Source organism: Aotus nancymaae, unplaced genomic scaffold, assembly GCF_030222135.1.
Source record: "Aotus nancymaae isolate 86718 unplaced genomic scaffold, 86718_ANA_hifiasm-v0.15.2.pri h1tg000108l, whole genome shotgun sequence".
Lineage (NCBI taxonomy): Eukaryota > Metazoa > Chordata > Mammalia > Primates > Aotidae > Aotus > Aotus nancymaae.
The window spans coordinates 38,888,211-38,896,857 of record NW_026988523.1 but is presented as its reverse complement, the minus strand read 5'-3'; the positions used below and the strand labels follow the sequence as shown (position 1 = coordinate 38,896,857).

Sequence of the window (8,647 nt, the reverse complement as noted above, 5' to 3'; positions counted from 1 at the left end):
AAACAGGATCCCTGAGGACTCCTCCCCTCCCGCCCCTTTAGCCACTGGCCCTAGACAGCCCATTTGTCCTGAGGCTTGCCCCTCCTTGGCTCCTCTCAACCCCCTCTGGCCTGTGGCACTCACAACTGAGAGAGGCTGCCAGGGAAGGGGGCCCAGGTCCCAGGTGGGGGGGATGTGCCCCCTAGGATCTGGCTGAGGGGGATGAGTTGACTCAGAATCCCAGGATGCCAGAGGCCATGTGGCCTAACTCTTCTTTTCCAAGTGGGGAAACTGAGGCTCAAAGAGATTAAACAATTTGAATTGACAAGACAGAACCAGAACTCAGGTATCCTGAGTCTGCATCTAACATCCCAGAGAAAGAAAGAAACATAGACTCCTCTGTTCCCTCCACTAGAGAGGTTGCAGGGCCACTAAAGCCCAGAAGTAGTTAGAATTGGAACTGAAGGCTGACCTCTGCAATTGAAGCACCTGGAAAGGGGCCCCGGGAGGAGTCACAGGTGGCTCAAGAGGCAGCGGGAAGTTTGGAGATGGAGGCGAGAGGGTGTCCCCAAACCCTGCCAGGTGTAATCTCTCCAAAGTTTGGGAGGATAATCAAGACTCGGGTAGAGAGGGGCAGGCCAGGGCTAGAGGGGAACTGTGGGACCCCCTAGCAGGCATCTGATGCCACCTCTGGGCTTCGTTTACCCCTCGTTTACCGTGTCATCCTGTGGAAGAGCTCTAGACTGAACTATGCCTGGGGTTGGTGAGTAGTGTTAGGGAGAAGTCAAAAGAGGAAAACACAGAACCTCTAAGATGTGTCTGGAGGTCAATGTCACAGCAACTATCAGACAGGTGAACGAGAAAGGAAAGGACTGCTTCCTTTCTCCAGTGCGGAGGGGAAGGCGAATCTGCCGCACGCAGGACCGAGGCTGGAGAAGGGGCCTCTCTGCAGGGCAGTGCGGGGACTGGAAATGTCTGAGCAGCGAGGATGCCCGCCAGAGTCAGGAGCAATCCCAGAAATGCCTGAGGCTTTGCCTGGGGCTGGACAGGGTGTCTTTAACCTTCTACCAGCTGGAAACTGGGGGCAAGGAGATGACCCAGGACAGGGCCAGCTGGTCTAGGGGTGTCGTTGCTGTTCATATGATGAAAACGCCAAAGGATGAGGGGCACAGAGAGGAAGGGGAAACCAGAAGGCGCAGAGAGAAAAGAAAAAATTCTGCCCCCACCTTCTACTGGGAACCGTCAGAGGACAGGATTCCCCTGGAGTGCCCCTGTTTCTCTGGGCACAGAGCTGGAGTGGGGGGAAGCCAGCGGAGTGGGGCAGGTCTCAGCGTCCTGAGTGCAAAGAAAGCAGAGAGGAAGGGAGGGAGGGAAGGGGGCTTTGGCCAGAGGCCTAGGGTGCCTGCTGGCGGGGCTGGGTCCTTCTCTGGCCCCAGAGGGAACTCCCTGCAGAGGGATTATCAGCCTCTCCTCTAGCAAATCCACTCTCAGGGCACAAGGCTCACATCTGAATTCCCTAAATAACCGGCCCCCTTCGGGCCTGCAGCTGAGATTTTCCATTACAGGGACCCGGTAGGTCACATCTCACTTCCACCCTCCTTCCCTCTCTGAGTTCCAGTCAGAAAGGGCGGGTAGGATGGGGCCAACAAGGCCTTCTCATGGCCCCTTCACTGACCTTGGCTTTGGTCTTGGGGGAGAATGGGCAGCGGGAGGAAACAATGAAGGGGACAGATACCAGTTCACCCGCTGTGTGTTGAGGAGACCAGGGGAGTAGCAGGAAAGCTTGTGGTCAGACATCAGGAGAGACCGGGAGAGCAGAAGTCACTACAGAGCAGCCCCGAGGCAGCCTTGCCTGGGGCTGCGGGGACACCATGATAAGCTGGGCTTTAGGAAGCACCTAGTCCTTAGGTTCCTGGGCTGGAATTCCTGGATAATCTTCTGCCCAGCCCTCTCCAGGACACAAACTGAGATAGAAGAGGAAACGCCAGTCCCCAAGTCTGAAGGTGTGCAAACTTCAAGCACTCTCACAGTTTCCATCCCACCCCTCACCCCTGCTGGCACCTCCCAGTACTGCCCAGTCCTTCCAAAGGCCCTGGCTCTGGTCCCTGTGGCCAAGCTCAGCACCGGAAAGGATGTGCCCTTCCTCTGCCCCTACAGCCTGCTGGGGCTCCCTGCCATGCCCTGCATTTGGGCGAGAGCACAGCCCGAGGGGCACTGCTGCTCACATACTTAGGGCTCAGAGAAATGAAAGAGTGGGCAGGACACCCAGGTCCCATTCTTCGGCCGTGCATCACTGACCGCCCTCCCTGCCCAGTGAGAGCTGAGGCTCTGGGGGGTCTACCTCCTTCTTGTCCACCATGAACCTCAGGCTCTAGGACATGAACAGGGGTATGCACCTGATCCTTTGATCTGGAGTGCCTGGGTTGGGCTACTGTTCCTTCAAACACAGCCAGCGGTACCAGTTTGAATCAAGGCCGTTGGAGTAAGAGGAGCAAAGGAGAGAGAAAGAAAGACTTGGGAGCAGGAGGAAGGAAGGCCAAGATGCCTGGGCTGGGGAATGGGCTGAGAGGAAGTGACAGATCAGGAAGGGGGTCCACCAAGGGGATGGAAATCGTTTGAAGATCGTGAAAGAGAGAGAGGATGGAGTGGTCCTGAATCAAACCTTTGGTTGGTAAGAAGTGTGTGTGTGTGCGTGTGTGTGTGTGTGTGAGAAAGAGAGAGAGAGAGAGAGATCAAGAGAGTTGGAGAGAGACAGCAATGTGCATGTGCCTGTGCACAGATGCGAGCTAGTTAATGACTGGGAGGACCTGCCCGCTGGTCCTGTGTGTGATATGAGACAGTGTGGTGGCACCAAACCATGGTCCAAAGGGGGAGCTCCTCAGCAGAGAGGACCAGACTCATTCGGATGTGTGGCCAGTCTGCTGAGAACGGGTTATCTGTATGCAAGCCTGAGTAGAGGTGCGTGTGAGTCCGTGTGTGCGTGCATGTGGGCTTCGTGGGGAGCTTGTGTGAAGCCGGGTGTGGGTGTACGTGAGAGTCCATGGGAGAATGTGTGTGTGCACAGGGAGGGGGGTGGGGACGCTGCTCAGCTGCAGATGGGCTTTCAAGGTCTCCAAGAAACAGTTTTGTTTCCTAAGTGACTGGCCTCCTGGGGCCTCCAGCCCAGATTTGAAGGTTGTTTCAAGATCATGAAAGAGAGAGAGGAGGAGGGAGAGTGGGAGGGAAGAGCTGGGAGGCTCTATCACCCCATGTCCCTCCTCCCGCCCCCTCACCCCACTTCTCTGCGGCAGTCCTGATTTGGGCCCAGCTCTCCAGCTCTGCTCCTTCCGTCCTCCCCTCAGCTGCCAGCCCCCTCTGGGCGTCTCTCCTTCTCTTCCTTCTTCCATTCCCTCTAACTCTTCTTTTCCTTTCTTCTTTAGGGCCTGTGGTCTTGTCACTGCTGCCAGGCTTCTGAGGCCTTCTGGGAGTGTGGGTGGAGTTTTTCCGCTTGCAAGGGGAGCCCATCTTGGGGGATGAGATGAGGGGAGCCGGGAAGGCCTGGGGCGGCCATGACAAGAGTCCAAGAAAGATGACTTGTCACTCTCCTTTCCCCTGCAGCCCCCTGTCCTCCCACTCCCTCCAGTTATAGTGACCTGTTAAAAGGTTGCGCTCAGAGCCCCAGAGTGGTTTGTCCAAGTTCTGCTGGTGCCTCAGTTTCCTCACTGCACTACAAGGATGGTGTTGAATTTTCCGCCTGTCTCTCCTTTAACATCTGCTCCTCTGTTTTCTTTTTGACTTTTCTTTTCATTTTCTTTTCTTTTATTATTTTTTTCTTTATCTGCTAAGCCATTCCTTCAACATGGTCTTTCTTTTTCAGTCTACTCAAAGTAGATTCTAAAACTCTCTTCTGGCCAGGCACGGTGGCTCATGCCTGTATTCCCAGCACTTTGGGAGGTGGAGGTGGGAGGACTTTTTGAGTCCAGGAGTTCAAAGTCAGCCTGGGCAACATGAAACCCTGTCTCTAATAAAAATACAAAAAAAAATTAGCTGAGTGTGGTGGCATGTGCCTCTAGTCCTAGCTACTCAGGAGGCTGAAGTGGGAGAATTGCCTGAGCCCAGGGAGGTTGAGGGCCTGCAGTGAGCCAAGATTGCCCCACTGCACTCTAGCCTGGGCAATCGGAGTGAGACCCTGTCTCAAAAAAAAAAAACAAAAAAAACCCCAAAACAACAACAACAATAAAAAACTCTTTTCTATCCCTCAAAAAAAAAAAAAAAGACAGAGTCTCACTCTGTCACCCAAGCTAGAGTACAGTGGCATGATCAGCTTACTGCAGCCTCGCTCTTCTGGACAGGTAATCATCCTGCCTCAGCCTCCAGAGTTGCTGCATCTACAGGCACGCGCCACCACACCCATCTGGCTCTGTCATTTAAATCTCTCCCCTAGACTATTTTTATTATCTTTTTTTTTTTTTCTGTCTTCTCTCTGTTGCCCAGGCTGGAGTGCAGTTGAGTGATCTCGACTCACTGCAACCTTCGCCTCCCAGGTTCAAGCGATTCTCCTGCCTCAGCCTCCCGAGTAGCTGGGACTACAGGTGAGTGCCACCACGTCTGAGTAACGTTTTGTATTTTTAGTGGAGACAGGGTTTTACCGTGTTATCCACGCTGGTCTCCATCTCCTGACCTCGTGATCTGCCTGCCTCGGCCTCCTGAAGTGCTGCGATTACAGATGTGAGCCACCTCGCCTGGCCTGTTATCTTTTTTATTGTTTAAACCACATTGTATAGAATTTGGAAAATAGGATGAAAAAGTACCCAGAAGCATTTTCCTCAGTCTCTGCCTGAGCTGCATTCCCACCTCCTTGTGTTCTTCCTTCTGTCTGGATTCAGACAGCGCCATGTTGCGTTCCGCCTGTTCCTTCCACAGGTGGAAGTCCCAAGGGAGGAAAAGGAACCGACTCACAGTGTGGCCCAGGGGCCGGAGTCAACCCTTCCCTGGAGCATGATGGCCCCGGGCTATTCTACACCTCCAGTTTCCCACCTGCCCTCTTACGGTCCCCACCGCGGTTCAGTGTAATGGGTGTTTGCCTGAAAGTCAAGTCAGCTGAGGCTGGTCCTGCTGGGGCCACTGCCCACCTGTGTGACCTTGGACAGGAGGCTACTCTGATCTTGGCATCTTCATCAGAATAACAAGGAACGGGCTTAGAAAATCTCTGGGGTTCCTCTCCAGTTTTGATGATCCCCAAATTCCAGGCTACTTCCTCTCAGCGCACAGCTCAGTTCAGGTGAACAGCAGAAGTGACCTGCACGTTGTCGCCGTGTGAGAACCATGAATTGGAGACCTGGTTCAGAAGGAGATCCCAGGGGGTAGGTTCTCCTATCTTGCTTGTTAGCATGGAGGCAGGTGCTCCTATTTTGTTTATTATTGTGACTCATAGAAATGAGTCTGAGATCTTTGACTCTTGGCATGGAAAAAAGGAAGGGCTCAGGTTTGAGCAGACATTACCCTGGTTTCTTACAGAGAGCCACTGCCAGAGGTGGGACAAGGTCTGGGTACCTTTGGGGGAGAAAGGCAGGACTGGGGGTGAGACTGAGAACACCTGACATCTCTTGGCTGATATCTGATCAGCAAACACCAGAGGAGTCTGTTTCCAGAGATTCTTTGGACTGGGAAAAGTGTGTTGAGGATATGAGGAGGATGGGCTTAATGGGCCCTGCTGAGTGTGAGGAGCAAGGGTCACAGCTGCGCCCTCCAGGGTTCCTGTTAGCCTTTGATTCCATCTGGGCAGGGAGGGAGCGGCCCCCCAGCCCCCGAGGTAAGTTTGCTTTGGCCAGGGATCTGACCCAGTCACTGGCCCAGAGCACCCCGCCTCCCCGCTCCCCCTATCAAGAGGCAGCTGGCTTGGCCTCCAGTCTCCTTCTTCCCACCTCCTTCCTCCCTTACCAGGCCCCCTCCACTTGGCCCCGGATACAGCTCTGTTTATCTGCCTGTCCCCTGTGGCATTCTCTATACTCAGAGAGTTCGGGATGCCCTGCAAACATCTGGCACACAAGGCCACTGCCTCCCTCCCACATAGTAGCCTCTCCCTGGAATTTCAGGGAGCTTGGCCTCCTCCGTGCCTCAGTGTCTCTGAAAGTCCAAGATCCTTTTACTTCTCTGCTCCTGTCTGGATGTTCTCACCACTGCCCCCTTGAGGAACGTGAGTGCCCCCGAGTGACTAAAACAGAACATGTGCTTTTGATGCTATTGGATCATTTAGACATTCAACAAGCATTTGTTGAGCACATACTATATGCTATATTCTGTGCAAGGTACTAGAAAGATAGTTACAATCAAGGCAAACAAGGTCCCCACCCTCGCTATCCTTTCTCTCAGAATCTCATGCCATTCAGTCACTAAATCCCTCCACCCATTCTTGACCTTGTCCTCCCAGGCTCATAGCCCTTAGGGACTCTCCACTTCCATTTCCTCAAACTTTCCCCACTTCTTTACCTCGATTTTTGCTGAGCGAGGTTGAGTGGGCCTCGCTGTGCCTCCTGCCTGGGTGATTCTCTTAACCCAATGATGCGGGAGCAAAGGCTGGGCGATAGCGTATTGGAAATCACGCTGGACTGGACTGGAGGGAGGGCAGAGGCCTTCAGTGTGGGACTTACTCTACCATTAACCAGCTGTGTGCACTTGAATGAGTCCTTTACCTTTCGTCAATAAAGTCGGGTGTGGGGCTGGACTAGCGAGGGATTCTTACCGTTTCTCACCCTTAGCTGCATGTTAACATCCCATGCCCAGGGTTCACCTTCAGGTACCATGTTTTTAATTGATCTAAGGTGGGACTTAGGCGTCAGTGTTTTCTTTTAAAATTTATTTTTATTTTTTTATTTTTTTGAGACAGAGTCTCGCTCTGTTGCCCAGGCTGGAGTGCAATGGCAGGATCTCGGCTCTCTACAACCTCCACCTCCCACGTTCAAGCAATTCTCCTGCCTCAGCCTCCAGAGTAGCTGGGATTACAGACACACACTACACGCCTGGCTAATTTTTGTATTTTTAGTAGAGACGGGGTTTCACCATGTTGGCCAGGCTGGTTACCAACTCCTGACCTCGTGATCCACCCACCTTGGCCTCTCAAAGTGCTGGTATTATAGGTGTGAGCCACCACGCCCAGCCACATTAGTATTTTTTTTTAACTCCCCAGATGAACCAATAGGCAGATTTGAGAACCACTGAGCTAGATTGTCCCTAAGATCTGTATCTCATCATAGCTAGCAGTTAATGAGCACTTATTGTAGATTGCGTTTGTGTCTCCCCAAAATCTTCAGGTTGAACCTCTAATGTGATGGTATTGGGAGGTGGGGCGCTTGGGAGACAACTAGGTCATGAGGGCGGGACACCGGTGTGTGGGATTAGTGCTCTCTTAAGACGAGACATGAGAAAGCTTGCTTCCTCTCTCTGCTCGCCACCATGTGGGGATACAGCAAGAAGGTGGCTGTCTGCAAACTAGGAAGGGATCCTCACCAGATACCGGATCTGCCAGCACCTGGATCTTGGACTTCCCAGTCTCCAGAACTAATGAAGACAGCATACGGTACTTAGTCCTCACAGCTCTATTTTACAGACGGGAAAACTGAGGCACAGATCCGAAGCTTACCCAAGTTGGGGGGTGGGATTCAAACCTAGTTAGTGTGTTTCCAGAGCCTGCACATTTAACTTCCAGGCTATAAGGACCCACTGAAGTGTCTCCTATGGGTTTTTGTCTCCAGGAGTGCATGACCTGGAGATGCAGTGGCTACAGTGAGGAGTGCTCCAGAAGATAAAGGAGAAGAAAAGGTGCCGATTTTTGTGCATCTGTGTTGAACCACATATTGCTGGCTGCTGGTCGCTCACCATTGCGTTTAGAGGGTGATGGGAGCCCAGAGAAGGGGGAGATGGTTCTTAGTTGGAAGAATCAGAAAGGTCTTCTTGGAGGTGGTGGCATTCTAGGTGGGCCTTAACAGGTAGGCTCTGACTCAGACAGACGAAGAGAAGGAACAATGTGAGCACAGGTGCAGAGAGCGGAAGCACCCAGTGCACAAGGAAGAAATGTGGGAGGTAAAACTGGAAATAGATGTTGGAACCATTTCATGGAGGGCCTTGAATGCCAGAGTAATTGCCATTCTAATTGCTAGTGTTTCCTGAAAGGCTCTGATGATAAGAATCATCTGGGTGCTTGTTAAAACTATAAAAGAGCAGGCACATTTCTTCAAGATTCTGATTCATGAGGGTGGGCGTGGAGAGTGGGAATCTGTATTCTTACCACCAAGCAAGTTTGAGAAATATTCCTATAAACAACATTGAGCCACTTAAAGTTTTTGAGCAGAGGAGCAATCTCACTGAAATTGTGTTCTAGGAAGGCTCATTTGATGGCAGGGTGTGTGCCTGTACATGGACAGGGGTGTTGGACTGGAAGGGAGAGACCGATGGGGGCTCTAGGTGGTGACAGTCTGGAGCAAGACAGTGGCAGCGACAGAGAGGAGACAGAGATGGATGAAAAAGACATTTGGGAGGTAGAAGTTCAGGATTCGGCAGCTGATTGGACATCAGGGTAAAGAAGAAAGCAGTTGGAGATGGTGGGGATGATGAGGATACTGGTGCAAAGTTAACTAAAATAAGGGAAGGGGAGAAAGGAGACTGCCTGGGAAATAAGCTGCCAGATTGCTTG

The 8,647-nt window shown here is 52.3% G+C and overlaps 1 long non-coding RNA gene across 1 annotated transcript; it reads left to right on the top strand.

Annotated features, from left to right (window-relative positions):
• The first annotated feature begins 2,514 nt into the window (after window positions 1-2,514).
• Window positions 2,515-8,430, top strand: LOC135272279 (uncharacterized). The gene is made up of 5 exons (XR_010340380.1): window positions 2,515-2,650; window positions 4,453-4,550; window positions 4,882-5,321; window positions 7,425-7,534; window positions 7,710-8,430. It is a non-coding gene; the product is annotated as an uncharacterized LOC135272279 (long non-coding RNA).
• Window positions 8,431-8,647: the final 217 nt, after the last annotated feature.